General features: G+C 43.3%; 1 non-coding gene across 1 annotated transcript; it reads left to right on the top strand.

Moving 5' to 3' along the window:
* Positions 1-13,461: 13,461 nt before the first annotated feature.
* Positions 13,462-13,533, top strand: Trnah-gug (transfer RNA histidin (anticodon GUG)). Its single transcript has one exon. It is a non-coding gene; the product is annotated as a tRNA-His (tRNA).
* The last annotated feature ends 4,296 nt before the right edge of the window (positions 13,534-17,829 follow it).

The following is a 17,829-nucleotide window of genomic DNA, read 5'->3' as shown; positions in this document are numbered from 1 at the left end:
CTGTCGGCAGTATGAAACTGCAGCAACCATCTGTCGGCAGTATGAAACTGCAGCAACCATCTGTCGGCAGTATGAAACTGCAGCAACCATCTGTCGGCAGTATGAAACAGCAGCAACCATCTGTCGGCAGTATGAAACTGCAGCAACCATCTGTCGGCAGTATGAAACTGCAGCAGCCATCTGTCGGCAGTATGAAACAGCAGCAACCATCTGTTGGCAGTATGAAACTGCAGCAACCATCTGTCGGCAGTATGAAACTGCAGCAACCATCTGTCGGCAGTATGAAACAGCAGCAACCATCTGTCGGCAGTATGAAACAGCAGCATCCATCTGTCGGCAGTATGAAACTGCAGCAACCATCTGTCGGCAGTATGAAACTGCAGCAACCATCTGTCGGCAGTATGGCCCCCACACAGTGAGAGGGTGCGGACACCTGGGGTGGGTAAGACAGAAGTGGGATTCTCTTTTCATCGGTGTCCTGTTGTGTGTGTGTGTGTGTGTGTGTGTGTGTGTGTGTGTGTGTGTGTGTGTGTGTGTGTGTGTGTGTGTGTGTGTGTGTGTGTGTGTGTGTGTGTCTGTAAGGGGTGGGGGAGAGAGATTAGAGGTTTCACAACATCATCTTACTTACACATAAATATGGACACAGATATACGCATACAAAATGTTGCCTCAGTCCATAACTTTTAGATGGGGAACTTTATTGAGGAAGGGCGTACAAATTAACAGCTACCCTAGCTATCAAAACGTGTCACCAGACCTTTGATCTTAGATATAACTTTCAGTAATCTCACACTGTGGAGGTAGCGAGGTTCTAGAATGAAACGTTGGAGTAGCTCCAGAACGACCAGACTTCTGTCACACAAGAATCACACATTTTAAATAGCACAGCTGAGAAATATGTACCCATTCTCCTTGAGGGTGTCAGACTGTGTTGAAGTTTTGGGGCAAAATCTATCTGAAAGGCATTTACTCTTGTTCCGATTGAAAGCAAAACAAACAATAGGAACATCACATCATACATGTCATTTAGTATGGCCTCGCAAAGAGACAGGGGGAATTATGTGAGTGTGTTTCAGGCGGCCTGAAAGGGAATGTGGGAAAGAAAACATGAATCCACGGCACTTCTTTATCATGAATATAAAATAAACCTCCTACTACTGCTACACGATATTTTTGCCATGAAAATGTCCTCTCTATGAAAATGTTACAAAAGTGGATGAGGTCGACAGTCTGTTAATCTCAATGATTTAACAGGGTTTAATTATAAGATACATTATATATATAATATATACATTATATATATATCTTTGTATATATGTGTGTGGGGTTGGGGGTGGGAGATATGTGTGTGTGTGTGTGTGCTTGTACAAGTAAGTGTGCCGTGGAAGCTGCGATACATAGACTAGAAACTCCGAGTGTGTGGAGGAGGGGGCAGAGGAGGTGCAGGGAAATTTGTGGTGTGTGTGTGTGTGTGTGTGTGTGTGTGTGTGTGTGTGTGTGTGTGTGTTGGAGCTCATGTATGTTTATATGTATTTGACTATGCTTTCATATCTATGAAACTGCGTTTTTGGGACATATCTGTTATGCATGTGTGGGTGTATGTGTGAATGTGTGTCTTCATGTTTTATATTTATTTGCTTATTTATCATCATTGTTGTCTTATTTTTTTAATTATTTATTTATTATTATTATTATTTTATCATTATTTTCATTACTACTATCTTCTTTTTTTTTCTTTTTTTTCATCATAATTATTATTTATGTATGTACGCTTATATATATATATATATTTTTTTTTTTTTTTTTTTTTCTCAAGGCCTGACTAAGCACGTTGGGTTACGCTGCTGGTCAGGCATCTGCTTGGCAGATGTGGTGTAGCGTATATGGATTTGTCCGAACGCAGTGACGCCTCCTTGAGCTACTGATACTGATACTGATAATTATAAGATAGTACGAAAGACCCATGGGGCGATCATATTCTGCAGCTCCCGGTTCCAGGGATCCCACACAACCATGACTAGCTGGAGGAACAGGGATAAGATCCCGTCGTGCATGCTGGTTCCACTGGTGAGCCTTCTCAAAGAAAAAGATTTTTTTTTTTAAAGGAAAAGAAACCCGAAGACTGTTTACTTGCTGTGCGATAAAAACAATAAAAACCACAGCGAACGTCTGTCGTCAGTTCGGCTCCCACACAGGGAGAGAGGGAGGAAATGGTGCGGATGCATGGGGTGGTGGTAAGACAGGATTCTCTTTTCAGTGGTATCGTGGTGCGTTGTCGGCGGGAGAAAGATTTGAGGCTTCAGGACAGGTTTTGCTTGTTGGTGCCAACGCACTTGCACTTTGCTCGTTTGCATGCACACACATACACAGAACCAGCATGTGGGAAACATGATTTACACAAGTCATGATAATGTTTATTATAGTCATATCTGTATTCCAACTAAAGCATCGTTCTTGCTTATCTCAAATGTCCATTTTTTCTTGATGGAGGCACACACCTGATCTATTGTTCGTCACTTTGCTAACTATTATTTTGTCATTATTTTCCACCTCTTAATCAAGCAGGTATTGTTATTGCTTTTCTCCCATGTTCTGAGACAAAGTGGGTGCATACGTGTACAACCGGTAAAATAAATATTTTCTCAGAAAATTATTTGGTCATCAGTTTCCGCCATTTTCGCCGAACTTTGATTACCTACAGTTTACATTCGATACCATATGAACAACGATAGAATTTCGGTTTGTAAAGTTATGCACGTTTTCAATAAAGAAGTGTCTATGACTGTCTTAATCTGTCAGCTCTTGATGTCTATAGCGATAGAGATACATTTATTGAACCAGGGCCGAGGTCAGATGTGTGGTTCAGCCGGTCTGTTTCTGCCTCTGTCTCCCTTTCTCTCGCTAGCTAGGTGTATGCGTGTGCATAAGCGCACACGCTCGTGTATCTCTCTCTAATAATAATAATAATAATAATGGATACTTATATAGCACACTATCCAGAAATCTGCTCTAGGTGCTTTACAAAAACGCTTTTGATAACATAAAACATTATATCTATGTTACATACACACACCAAAATGTGACCACACACACACACACACGCGCACGCACGCACGTACGCGCACACACACACGCACGCACGCACACACACACACACTGCATACATACATTTTAACATACATGTGTATCTAACAGCTACCCTAACAAATACGCACACATAGGCAGGCACAAACTTACATAAACACACGCACACACAATACACATTCATATACATGCATGTAGTTGTGGACCTGCCACAATTGAACTTATTGCTGAGGGAAAAGGTGAGTTTTGAGACGAGATTTAAAAGATGCGAGGGAATCAGAGTGACGGAGGTTATCAGGGAGCTTGTTCCACGTCTTTGGCGATTGAAAAGAAAACGATCTGTGTCCATAGGTCTTACTTCTGACGTGAGGTATCCTGAGAAGTCGAGTATCAGAGGAAGAACGGAGCTGGCGAGACGGGGTATAGATATGGATGAGTTCAGAAAGATACTTGGGGCCAGATCCGTTGACTGCAGAAAAGGTCAGAGTGGATAGCTTATAGTCTATTCGATCAGAAACAGGCAACCAGTGGAGAGACTGAAGGAGAGGAGAAACATGGTCAAATTTAGAAGCTCTGCAAATGAGTCTGGCAGCGTTATTCTGAATTCGTTGGAGTCTGTCTAACAGGTATTTGGGAAGGCCGGCCAAAAGAGAGTTGCAGTAATCCAATCTTGAGAGAACCAGAGAGCATACAAGTGTCTTGGTTGCATCGGTTGAGAGATAGTGGCGGATAGAGCTGATTCTACGCAGTTCCAAATAGGCAACTTTACAGATATTCGAAATGTGCTGTTGGAAGGAAAGAGACTGGTCCAGGATTACACCAAGACTGCGAACAGAGGGAGAAAGTGAAACAGGTGTGCTATTGATCAGAACAGAGTCAGGAAAGGAAGGATGTTGACGAAACTTCTTTGGACAGGTTATCATCAATTCAGTCTTATCATCATTTAATTGCAGCTTGTTGAGAGTCATCCAGTCCTTTAGGCCAGCAATGCACTCCTGTGTTTGAGTCACCAGTGCATCAAATTCAGCTCTCTCTCTGTATTATATATATATATATATATATATATATATATATATATATATATTTATACATACATACATACATATATGTATACATACACATGTACACATACATGTACATACATACACATATACATGCGGGCGTGTGTGTTTCTATGTGAGCGCATGCATGTGCTTGCACCAACTCGTATGTGCGGACGTACATAAGATATTGCCTGTGACTTTCGCTTGCTGGTGCCAGTGGCATTTTTGTATGTTTGTTTCATTGTTTCTTTCCTTCTTTCTTTCTTTTTTTTTCTTTTCATGTATTACTCACTTCGTCTCATCAGGGCTGCAGATCATTTCCCAGAAAGACGGATGTTCCCCACTCACTTGAGATCTGCACTGTTTCACCCACCTGTTTTCTTTCTTCTCTGGCGCGAATCCCACCTTCGTTTTCCACCACAACCACCACCACCACCTCTCTTCAGTGTTGCCCACCACCACCCCTACCCCCGTTCCACCCTTGCCTGCTCTTTATGAATGACGCGACTGTTCCAAGGGAGAATCGTACTGCGTAAAACGGCCAGTGAATGATAATGTCCCGAAATAACCCTTAGACTTGAATCCTTTCCAGTACAGCACCTCTCTCCAACCCTATAATTTTAACGTGAGCAGCTCGCTCGACACTCGCGATTGTCATCCTTCCCATGCCCACACTTGTAGCATCATAATTATATTGACACAGTTGATTACAATATGTGTATTTAAAACACACACACACACACACACACACACACACACACACACACACACACACACACACACAAAGTGCATTTCCTCTCTGTCTCTCCTGAATGAGTTGTTTCATTTTTTGCCTATGTGTCTCTGTCTCTGTCCTTGTTTGTCTGTCTCTCCCCCAGTCTGTCTGTCTGTCTTTCTGCCTCTCTGTGTGTCTATGTGTGCATAATTATGTCACTGTGTCTGTCTGTCTCTGTTTCTCTACCCCCTCCCCCGCCGCCCCCCCCCTCCCGTCTCTCTCTCTCTCTCTCTCTCTCTCTCTCCTTTTCTCTCAAAATAAGCGGCGGGGCTATCAGCTGCGCAGAGAGTGCAGTGATAATGATGCAACGATAAACGGGGTGCACAATTCGTACGCGAACCCGGATTGTTTGTCCCATTGCGTTGATGACTCTACCGGGTTATCACAGGTCACCCACCCACTCCACCCCCAATCACAGGTCACCCACCCACTCCACCCCCAATTTCATACCACCCTAGCTTATATTTACCCACCTGTGTATTATCTTTCCCCTCCCTGCTCCATTCAAACCATTGCTTGATGATAGGGACAAATCTTTGAATAGCCTAAGTCCTACAGGGGCTGGCGCACTCTTTGCGCAAACACACTCGCGTTTGTAGATGCAAGGACCTTGGCTGCATGCAACTAGTGATTACACTGACAATGACCTTGGAGGCAAACAAGAACTTTAACCGCTCTGACCCGGACTGAAAAAAAAGCAGCAACAATTACGATGTCTACTGAAGCAATCAAGACCTGGTAAATAGGGTCACGGAGGTTGAAGTGTTCTCCTCATGTATTCACTTACCATCTCAACTAAAAAGAAGAAATCCGTGTTTTCGACTTTTAGTGTCTTCCCAGGGCGAACGAGTAATGATCAAACCATGCTAGTTTAATTGTAAATCTTTTGCTTTGAGTGTTTTTTTCAGTGTGAGACAACATCTGCTTCTTCGGTGTTTGTGTATCTGCTACCTTCACTGCAATTCCTATTTTTGCTGATATCCAGTGATGCCGTGATCAGTGCAGTTGGTAGATGAGTTTAGGACATAACCAGCCATGACATTATACATGTTGCAAGCTCAATGTCTGAGCAGGGCAGACAGAAACAGACTGTGTTGGTTGCATTAGACTGTCTTTGTTAGATCTTGTATTGGTTACCTGTATTTGCTTGGCTTGGTCTTTTTTACACCAGCATGTATTATGACTGTTCTGTTTGCTTTTGTCTAAGCTGCAATCTGATCCCAGTAATCACACATACATAAATATTGCTCAATTATCTGTGGCCGACAGTGTCATATGTTTTCGTGCTTGTAAGTTCACGTCAACTTCAATGTGAAGCCAATTCTGCTCTACGGATGCGAGACATGGCGGACAACACAGACGATGCAGCAGAAGATTCAGACATTCTTCAACACCTGTTTGAGGCGCATCTACAAAATCCGATGGCAGGAGAAGATCCGAAACGAAGATCTGTGGGAGTGAGCGGGACAGGACCAGTGGCCAAGCAGATATTGCGGAGGAAGTGGGGCTGGATCGGACACACCCTCAGGAAGCCAGCGTCCAGCATCACACGCCAAGCTCTGACCTGGAACCCGCAGGGAAAGAAGAAGAGAGACCGGCCTTGCAACAGCTGGATTTGACACCGAGGCAGAGCTGAAGCAGCAAGGGACCAACTGGACTGGAATGGCCAGAACAGCCCAGAACAGAGTGGAATGGCGAGGGATCGTCGATGGCCTATGCTCCACCGGGAGCGATGGGCATAATGATGATGATGATGATGATGAAGTTCACGTCAAGAGCTGTCGAGTCATAGTTTCATTCAACATGACTGCAGATGCCACGCTCTTAATCTGAACTTACCCTGACAACATAAACGGTCTGAATCATTCTACGTTTGAATTATGGATTATTTTGATGTTTATTTATTGTTATTATTCTTGTGAGCAGTCAGAGGGAACATAACATAACCCAGTTTTGCTCAGAACCAAGGGTCACTGCCATTCCATGTGGTAACTGAATAGGCAAGACATGGTGCTGACACATGAATGAAGTTTTATCAAAAATGCACATCCCAGCCTTTCTCATAATTTTTACAGGGCGTTGATTATCAACAGACGACAGGTCATGCTGTTCACTTCTGTCTTATGCCTTTCACCGCTGTCTTCCACAATAAAATCGTACAACCCCAAGACTCTTTCCTAATAGCCCTGAAAGTGGCTTCCCAGCACATTTCCTTGTGCCAAGGCCTGTGAACACACATTAACCAGATATTCTGCTCACCCACCATGGTGTGTTCACTTCAATGCTGACAGATTTTGCACCTTGTAAATATGATTATTGTTAGTAGTATTTGTATGTATTTATCTATCATTTTTGAATTTTTGAAATTTATCTTTTTTTAATTCTTTTCTATTTATTTATTTATTTATTTATTTATTATTATTTTGTTTTTGTTGTTTTTGTTATTTTTATTTTTCTATTGTTTGTTTCTTTTCTTTCTTTTTTTGTCATTTTTAAATATTTTAATTATCTTATTTTATTTATTTTATTTTATTTTATTTTCTATATCAATTAATTAATTAATTAATTTATTGATTTATGTTTCCTCAAGGCCTGACTAAGCACGTTGGGTTACGCTGCTGGTCAGGCATTTGCTTAGCAGATGTGGTGTAACGTATATGGATTTGACCGAACGCAGTGATGCCTCCTTGAGCTACTGATACTGATACTGATACTGAATGCTGACAGAACAAGTGGAAGCAAAATATCCGGGTAATCTTCCAGCCCACACCGAAAACCATGGAGAAAGTCTGTTTAACGTTCCAGAAGTGAACCTACATCATTATCTTGACAGGTTTTGTTGATATTACATCAAAATATTCTTCAACCGACATGTGAGGGAGGGGGGATGGGTGGGTGGTTTAGGCGAAAATTGGCAAGGGGCACTCAGCAGAGTAAACGAAGGAATGGCAAGAACTTCTACAGACATTTGACACATTGATAACTTACCGCTATTCAGTGATCGAGAAGAATTCTGCAAGACTTCCACACTGCACGTGTGCGTGATGTGAGTATTCTGTGCTGTGAACCTTAGCCTGTGAATATCTCATCACTATTCCAAAAAACGATCAAAGCAGCCCCACCCGTACAACTGGTTGCTGTGGGGGGACAGCGATAGATCCTGTGGTTCGTGATGGTGGTTCCACAGGTGAGCCTTTTCAAAGAAGAAAAGACAAAAAAAAGGAATAGGAAAAAGAGATCTGAAGATGTTTACTGCTGTGCGATAGAAACAAACAAACAATAGGAGCCGCAGCGAAAGCCAGCCATCAGTTCAGCCCCCTACACAGGGAGAGGGGGAAGAAAGGGTGCGGGTGCACAGGGGGTGGGCAAGACAGAAGTGGGATTCTCTTTTTATTGGTAACGTGGTGCTTGTGGGCGGGAGAAAGATCAGAAACAACACAGGTTTTGTGTGTGTGTGTGTGCTAAAAAGCATAAACATGTTTACACATACACGGTCCACGTGTGAATATCAAGAGAGAGAGAGAGAGAGAGAGAGAGAGAGAGAGAGATTGAACTGAATTTAATTAATTCTATTTTCTGATGATAATAGAGTAAGCAAGACAATGGTTTCAATTTTTCTCATCCAGCCCTCGAAGAGGAAACAATAAAATAAAACAAAGTGGGAAATCATCATACCAATACAGCATGCACATTATTATTATATTGCGGTTACATGAATGGTAGTTTGGCATTTTCAACACCACGTAGCCAGAGGAGAAAGAGAGGATAGAGAATTTCAAGTGAAGAGACAGACAGACAGACAGACAGACAGAGACAGAAACAGAGAGACAGACAGAGACAGAGACAGAGAGACAGAGTACAAGACAGTGATACATGTCAGGATAATGCTCAAGCAATAAAAATTGGAACTGAAATTACAAAACTGATGAGGAATTCAGAACAAAAGCCAGACACCCAGGGGACTCAAAAAGTATGTTAAACTATGGGGTGCAAGGACCCAGAGGGCCAAAAAACATTTGCTCCACCACTCCCATTCCTCTGATACCAGGGAACTATAACAACTGGCAGGAGGTTGTTGGCAATCTTCAGCAATCCATTGCTAATGTATGACTTTTTCAACTCCTTGTTAAATAGTCCAGTTGGTTCGCTGTTATAGCTGTTAATGTTTCATTAGAAAGATGTTATATTGTTATGCTTTTTTTAAAAACAAAACAAAACTTAAATCAACCATTTTCTATATGTAACACACACACACACACACACACACACACACACACACACACACACACACACACACACGCATGTGTACACAGTAATTGCTTTACCCCCACCCTCCACGCCCCCTCGATTTTTTTTTCCTACTCCCGTCTAATATCACTTACAGTGAAAAGACGTTAAACTAAAGAACGAATGAACAACTGGCAGAAGGACCAGACAAGCACCAGCCATGTGCAATGGGTTCAAGACTGGCCAGTCTTCTCAAAGACAAATGAAAGTAGAAAAAAAAGTGATCTGAAGGATGTTTACAGCAGTTCCTTTAAAACAACAGACATCACAGCACACGTCTGTTGTCAGTTCGCCCCACCCCCACCCCCATCATCCCCCCCCACACACACACACAGGGAGAGAGGGAGGCAAGGGTGCATGTGCGAGGGGTGGTGGTAAGACAGATTCTCTTGTGATTCGTATCTGGTTGTATAAGTTGCGGGTTGGAAAGATTAGAGACCTCGTGAGAGGTTTTGCGAAATACCGGATTTATACATGTTATGGAGCTGCTTAAATCATATTTATTATCTGTCCTCCACCTAAAGCATCATGCATTCTGGCTGTCCTATCTCTCTCTGGCCTCAAATTTGTTCTCTGCCTCTGAAGAAGTGCCCAGCTGATCCTCTTTTTTTTCAATTCAGGAAGTATCAGTTTCCTTGTGAAAACCACTTAGTTCCAGTTTCTTTGCAAATATATTTACGTTGATGCGCTCTGTTAGTAATTTGATTAACTAGATTGTTTTGACAAGGTATATATTTCAAGAACTCACATTTGTTGTTGTTGTTGTTGTTGTTGTTGGCTTGTTATGTTGTTGTTGTTGTTGTTTTCATTTAATAACAATTTTCAATCACACACTGCTTAATGGTGCTTTTTAAATTTTGTTTGGATGTCAAACTGTTTGTTTCTCAGCGTGTGTGTGTGTGTGTGTGTGTGTGTGTGTGTGTGTGTGTGTGTGTGTGTGTGTGTGTGTGTGTGTGTGTGTGTCTCAGTCTCTGTTTCTCTCTCTCTATTTCTCCCTGTGTGTGTGTGTGTGTGTGTGCGTGCGTGCGTGCGTGCGTGCGTATGTGTGTGTGTGTGTGTGCGTGTGTGCATGTATGTGTGTCTCAGTCCCTGTCTCTCTCTCTCTATTTCTCTGTGTGTGTGTGTGTGTGTGTGTGTGTGTGTGTGTGTGTGTGTGTGTGTGTGTGTGTGTCCGTCTGTGTTTGTGAACGTTAATCTGGATATAAAGAAAGCAAGAGAAAGATGCAGAGAAAGAGACAGACAAACTGGCACAGAGAGAGAGAGGGAGAGGGAGGAGGGGTCGGGGGGGGGGGGGGGGAGGGGGGGCAGAGACAGAGATAAAGACAGAGAACCAGAGAGAGATCCCCATCTCTTTCTGTCTGGAACAAGCAGTACTTAATCAACCCACAGACATCTCGCAATGAATAAACTTTGTTCTTCTCCGGTACGTCCAATGATAAAATGATAATTCTATGAAGTGCTGTGGAGCTTGAAAGAACATAAAACTTTTTTGCGATCTCAAAGTTATACTTCTCTCCCGACAAGTGTTTGCAATTTCTGTCTGAACTGTTAACGGAAAGCGACAATAATTACATGATTGCTACAATAAATAAAGGAATAAGCTCGTAACTGCAGGTACAAGCGAATATTACTTTTTCTGCCCAGACCCAGGTAACTGCAAGGTTTTTTCTGTCATCAAACAAAGCAATTATTAGATTTGGAAAGGAGAGTGTGTGTGTACATGTATGTATGTATGTATGTATGCATATGTGTATATATGTGTATATGTGACAGAGAGAGAGAGAGAGAGAGAGAGGGAGAGGGAGAGAGAGAGAGAGAGAGATCAGAGTGGAGATGACAAGAGGGCGGGTGATTTTGTGTGCGTGTACATGTGTGTGTGTGTGTGTGTGTGTGTGTGTGTGTGTGTGTGTGTGTGTGTGTGTGTGCGTGTGTTTGTATGTACGCTTGCATGTGCACACACGTGCATGTGATACTTGTGCATGTACCTGTGTTGTTATTTGTTTTCCACAGTCATTCTTCCCTTCATTTCGTGTCCGGATTTCTTCTGTTTCAGCTTTCGTGAGATACGCACCAAAAAGCTCAATACAACCCAACTGTTTTTTTGTTGTTTTTTTTCTCTCCTCTGGTGCACATACCACCTGCCACCAAATTCCGTCTCCACCCACTACCCTCCTTAGTCTGGCCCACCCAACAACCCCATCCACCCTGCCTGCATTTTATGAATGACGCGACTGTTCCAAGGGAGAACCGTACTGCGTAAAAAGGCCGGTGAATGATAATGTCCCGAAATAACCCTTAGACTTGAATCCTTTCCAGTACAGCACCTCTCTCCAACCCTATAATTTACGTGAGCAGTTCGACGCACAATCGCCATCCTTCCCATGCCCACACCTGTAGCATTGTGATTATATAGATACAGTTGATTGCAATGTGCCTCTTAAAAACAACAACAACAACAAAAGCATCTGGCTCTGTCTCTCACCTAAATGTGTTGTTTCTGTCTGTCCCTCTGTCTGTCTGTCTGTTTCTCTCTCTCTTTCTCTCTCCTTTCAAATTAAGTGGATGGACTATCTGCAGCTGTCGGAGTGCAGTGATAATGATGAAACGAGAAACGGGATGTACAATCAGTGCATGAATCTGATAAGTTTGTTCCACCCTGTTAATGATTCTGTCAGTTTTTTCCCCCATGTCGCACACTCCACCCCTAATTTCATATCACCCCTGCTTATCTTTGACCATCAGGCATATTACGTTCAGAACATTTTGCTTTTAGAACGCCTTTTCCATCCGAGCTATCGCTTGATGATTGGGCCAAATCACTGAGTGGCATCAGTCCTTTTGCCCACAGACAGGGGTTGGTGCAGTCTGCGTGCAAACACAGACTCCTTTCTTGATACAAGGACCTTGGCTGCAACCTGTGATTACACTGATAATGACCCTGGAGACAAACAGCAACTTTACCCGCTTTGACCCGGACTGAAAGCAGCAACCATTACGATGTCCACTGAAGCAATCAAGACCGGAAAAACCAGGGTCACGGAGGTTGAAGTGCTTTCACTGTGTAATCACTCACCTCAAAATGAAAGGAGATAATCGGTACGCTCGACTTCCCTTATCTTTCTTTTGTAAATAACAGGCAATCTTTACTGATTTTGACGAAGTATGGTTACCTTCATTGCATGATCGTGCACGTGAAACGCCCACTCGTACGTATGAGTGAACGTGGGAGTTGTGGTCCATGAATGCAAGGAGAATAATGATGCTGATTTTGAATGATCCACTGTTATTTTGAAACTGCACCTGCTCTTCCCTTGTTTCTGTTTCTGCTTCATCCATTGCTGCCCCTGCTATCATAACTTGCTGTCATTGTAGTCCGCGCAATGGGCTGATAACGTCTGGGTGCAACGATTCATCACAATAATGTTCGAGACAGAAGGACAGACACAGAATTGTCAATCGTAAATAACTTCCGGTTGTCTTTGAACCTGTTGCTTTGGTAACCTTTATCTGCTAGATCTTGTTGTCGCCAGCGTATCTTGCAGGTGTCTGGTTTTGTATGACATGCATCGTTGTTCCCAATAAACACGAAAATAGAAAGAAATAATTTTTATCTTTATTCTTTTTCCCTCCTGTTATCAGGAAATAAACTGATCATGTTAAGATTGGAACAGACCTTCCAGTGTCCAGCCCTTTCTCTCTTCTCGCTCTTTTGTTTCGTGTGTATATTCATGCACTACAAGAACTTATGCATGTTTAGCATCCCCTATTACATGTATGTGTCTGAATTTTGGGGGTTGTCAAAATACGAAAATACCTAATTGCATAGTCCAGAAAAAAAAAAGGAAATTGGCTTTCAGACCAGCCGCCGTGGTGAAGCGGTCAGTGTCGCAGACTCACGGCAGGGAGGACGAGGTTCGATTCCCAATGGAAGTGGGTTTTTTGGCCCGCGGCCAGCTCCTACCCAGAGTGTGCTATGGGCTTAAATGGGGAGACTGGGACCACACAGTCGAGTATCATCCACTTCACGGATGCGTTTTTCGTGTGTGTTGCTAAAATTTCCTGACCAACACTACAAGTGTTTGTATCTCTTGGGCCTGGTTTACGCCGGGATATCATTATGAAAGGAAGTGTAGAGTACAGCTTTGTCACGTAATCCCAAACCTAAATGAACCTCCATAGCAACATCGTCATCATCACCATCCAACACCTTCATCATCAATAAACGAAATTTCAAAATGTCCTAAACTGTGTGGTCTTTCATGCTCTGCATGAGCCGTGATAGTCTAGTGGTTATAACCTCGCGTTGTGGCCGCGATAACCCAGGTTCGAATCCTGGTCACGGCAAGTTTTTCTCAAGGCGTGACAAAACGCGTTGGGTTACGCTGCTGGTCAGGCATCTGCTTGGCAGATGTGGTGTAGCGTATATGGATTTGTCCGAACGCAGTGACGCCTCCTTGAGCTACTGAAACTGAAACTGAAACCCCATGCTCTGCCCTCATGGTGATCTCAGTTTCGACACCCCCCCCCCCCCCCCTCCACTTCATGCCTGGAGAGGTCCTGTCGAGGTCTTCGGTGTCGGCAGATTCGTGGGGGACTGTCACTGGAGGAACATAGTGGCGGTCTCCACTCAAGCGGTCACACCCACGCAGTCTGGCCTCGCGACTAAACCATTATCTTCGTCAGTATGGGGCTTAGCAAGTTGTGTCCCGAGTCCTAAGTGCGTTAAATCAGAAAAAGGCACTACTGAATACCACCAAAGTGACTCAGTAGTGGTGGAGGGTCTCCTCTGGTGTGTGGCCTTCTGGCAACTTAGCATCGATAGTCCCCTGTGGATTGCCATTGCTGGGACTGCAACAGACGAACCTGGATGTGGCTTTCTTTCTTTCTTTCTTTTCTTTCTTTTGCGTTCGTGGGCTGCAACTCCCACGTTCACTCGTATATACGCGAGTGGGCTTTTACGTGTGTGACCGTTTTTAACCCGCCATGTAGGCAGCCATACTCCGCTTTCGGGGGTGTGCATGCTGGGTATGTTCTTGTTTCCATAACCCACCGAACGCTGACATGGATTACAGGATCTTTATCGTGCGTATTTGATTTTCTGCTTGCGTATACACACGAAAGGGGTTCAGGCACTGGCAGGTCTGCACATATGTTGACCTGGGAGATCGTAAAAATCTCCACCCTTTACCCGCCAGGCGCCGTCACCGTGATTCGAACCCGGTACCCTCAGATTGAAAGTCCAACGCTTTAACCATTCAGCTATTGCGCCCGTCAGGATGTGGCTGTATATGGAGGACTTGGAATGAGCGGCTTGGGAGTAATCCACTGAAACAGTGCAGATGATAGGAAAGAAAACAGGGCGGGTGGAAGAAAGGGCCCTGTTAGGGGGGAAAGAGGCGACTTACACAAAAGCTGCGATCGTCCACATAAAACCCCACTTATATTAATTAAAGAAAACATGCGAGGTTCTTAGCATATATAAACATATATATTAAACTGCCTTTAAACACACGGAAAACATAATTATGTTATGTTAGAGTTCCAAAATATTAAGAATCTATCGCTTTATGAGCAGTAGGAGCTTGGTTAACCAAAGCCTTTTCCACCCATGATAGAGGGGAAAGCGCTCCATTGAAGATGTTAAAATGGGAATTTGGCAAAATGTTCCTTTCACAAACAGGAAGTCTGAAGATTCATTATGGTGTTCACAAGATCTGACACGCGTTCTAGCAATGAGCATTCCATCTGTGACACAAAATAGATTTAGAGTCCTAAATTCTAATATTAGACCACGATCTTTGACCTGTGGGGAAACAGTAATAGGAAGTAATGAAAGTTTATATTTTTATTTGTTTTTGTTTTTTTCCGCGTTGTTATTTCTTTGTTCTTAACATTGAGCGCGGGGCAGACAAAATGCTCTCTGTCTGCTACTTGCGTGTATGTCAGTCTACCTTCTTTCTTTCTTTCTTCTTCTGTCTCCTATCTCTCTCCATTCCGCTCTCTGTCTCTGTGTTTGTCTATGTCTCTCATTATTTCTCTCTCTCTCTCTCTCTCTCTCTCTCTCTCTCTCTCTCTTGTCTATCTGTCTGTCTTTCTCTTTCTCTCTCTCTTTCTCTCATTCCCTCTCTCTTCTTCCACCGCTCTCTTTGTCTATGTCTGTCTCTCTCTCCCTCTTTCTGTCTCTGTCTGTCTGTCTGTCTCTGTCTCTCCTCTCTCTCGCCCTATCTCTCTCTCGGTCTCTCTCTCCTCTCTCTCTCTCTGTCTCTGTCTCTCCTCATTTTCAGGCGTGCTCAAAGCGCCGTCCTACGCAAACGCACTTAACATACCCTGAGCGTGCTCTTGCTGGCTTGATGGCGCCTGCATCCACTCCAGGTAGCTAATAAGACACGTCTCTCTTCATCACCATCTCCACATACTGGAATGCAGAAAATGTCAGACGGGACGGGAAGAGGAAGGGGGGGCGGGGGAGAAAAGAAAAAAAAAAAAGAGAGAAAAAGACACAGAAATAGTGTGGTGGAAAGATGTTAGCTGGCATGGTGTCTCTTTAGCGTCAAGCTAAAATGAAAATGGAGTGGGAAGGGAGTGTGGGGGGAATTCTGCCTGGGTGTGTGGGGCTCGTGTCTGCAGCGTTAATGCCCTTGCTTATGCAGAATGGCAACCACGATTCTTTTCTCTGCTTGCCTCTATACTTTCTGTCTGTCTGTCTGTCTCTGTCTGTCTGTCTCTCTCCCCGTCTCCCTTTTCCCCTCTCTCTCTCTCTCCCTTCTCTCTCTCCCACTCTCTCTCTCCCTTTCTCTCTCCCCCTCCCTCTCCGGTCTCTACGTCTTCCTAGTTCCCGGTCTCTCTTCTCAATACCTACACTAACCAGCAGCGTTGCTGCTTCTTGTTCACATCTTTAATAAGAGAATTTCACAAAGAAAACAAAACAATCCAGACCATTATCTGGATTGACTTAGCTAAAAACATATATAAAAAAACCAACCTGGAACTAACCTGATAAGATCTGTAGTAGTTTGACTATTAACTACTACTATATAACTACAAACAAGAGAGGCAAGGCCTTCAAGACTCACTTGTGACTGAAGAGTAAAACACACAAGTTTTTTTATGTGTTGAGTATAATTTCAAAATGCAATGTTTAAGATGAGAAAGATCAGTTTAAAGCAAATTAACTCCCTTAGCATTAATTACAGAGTAATTTCCCTTGAAATTGTAATCTGCACCAAAACGTTTGCAAAAATAAATAAAAACTTCCATGCTTAGCAAAAGAAGTTCCTGTTTGAATAAAAAATGATAATAATGACTGCACTTGTTGTTGGGTCAGAATATCAGATCAAAGTGCCAAGTTTAGAGAATACAAAAAATATATAAATAACAGTAAATGCAGTTTGCATATAATTAGGCTTCATTATTTATTTTTTTGTGCCCATCCCAGAGGTGCAATATTGTTTTAAACAAGATGAGTGGAAAGAACTGAATTTTTCCTATTTTTATGCCTAATTTGGTGTCAACTGACAAAGTATTTGCAGAGAAAATGTCAATGTTAAAGTTTACCACGGACACACACACACACACACACACACACACACACACAGAGAGAGAGAGAGACAACCGAACACCGGGTTAAAACATAGACTCACTTTGTTTACACAAGTGAGTCAAAAAAAATTACTTGAGAAACATTGAAACATAATTTCCTCCGTTCCAAGACATGTACAGATGAGCTGGACCCCTTCAAAGTGAGCACGGACAATAGCCAACTGTACGAGCAATCGAAACCTGGCATTGGAGGGGCAAGGAGGACGGGCGCAACAATTGAGTAAAAGCGTTGGACTTTCAATATTAGAGTTCTGGGTTCGTATCCAGGCGGCGCCAGTTGGATGAAGATCAGAGATTACACCGATCTCCCAGGTCAACAGATGTGTTGACCTGCTGGTGCCTGAACCCCCTGGGGTATGTGTTTCCACATGCCGAAGATGGAAAAAAAAAAAAAAAAAAAAAAAAGCAACAATCCCGTTATCCATGTCAGAGTTTGGAAAAAAAAAGAACATACCCAGCATGTATGCTCCTGCCCAGAAAACGGATTAGGGTTGCCTACGTGGCGGGTATAACAACGGTCATGTAAGTCACTTCCAACTCGTACACACGAGTCATCGTAGGAGATGCAGTCCACTAACGAAGAAGAAGAAGAAGAGAGGCCCTAAGGAGGCGTTAGGAGTGGGCAGCAGCTGCTTCCTCTGGTGTTCTGATTGTCATAATTATAGCCCAACACGATTGACTACATCATACAAATCCTGTCAAAACAGCGCTAGTGGCGTCAGTCATCTGAGAAGGAACGTCACTGATGCGCTGCAGTTGGCTGGTGGGAACACTTTTGCACAATCACGTTGTTGGTCTCCTGTCGCTCTTCCAGAACTCTCGTCCACACTTTCTTTCTTTCCTTCTTTCTTTTCTTTCTTTCTTTTTATTCTTTTTTTTTTTTTTTTTTTTTTGGGGGGGGGGGGGGAGGGGGTTGGGAAGGGGAGGGGGGGGGGGGTATGGCCGTTTGTTTATTCACCCCGCCTTGTAGGCAGCCACAATTCGTTTCGTGTGTATACTGGGTATGCTCTTGTGTCCATAACTTACCGAACGCTGACATGG

The sequence above is a fragment of the Babylonia areolata genome, chromosome 9, assembly GCF_041734735.1.
Source record: "Babylonia areolata isolate BAREFJ2019XMU chromosome 9, ASM4173473v1, whole genome shotgun sequence".
NCBI classification, from domain to species: Eukaryota; Metazoa; Mollusca; class Gastropoda; order Neogastropoda; family Buccinidae; genus Babylonia; species Babylonia areolata.
This window is presented reverse-complemented; position numbering and strand designations above follow the sequence as displayed.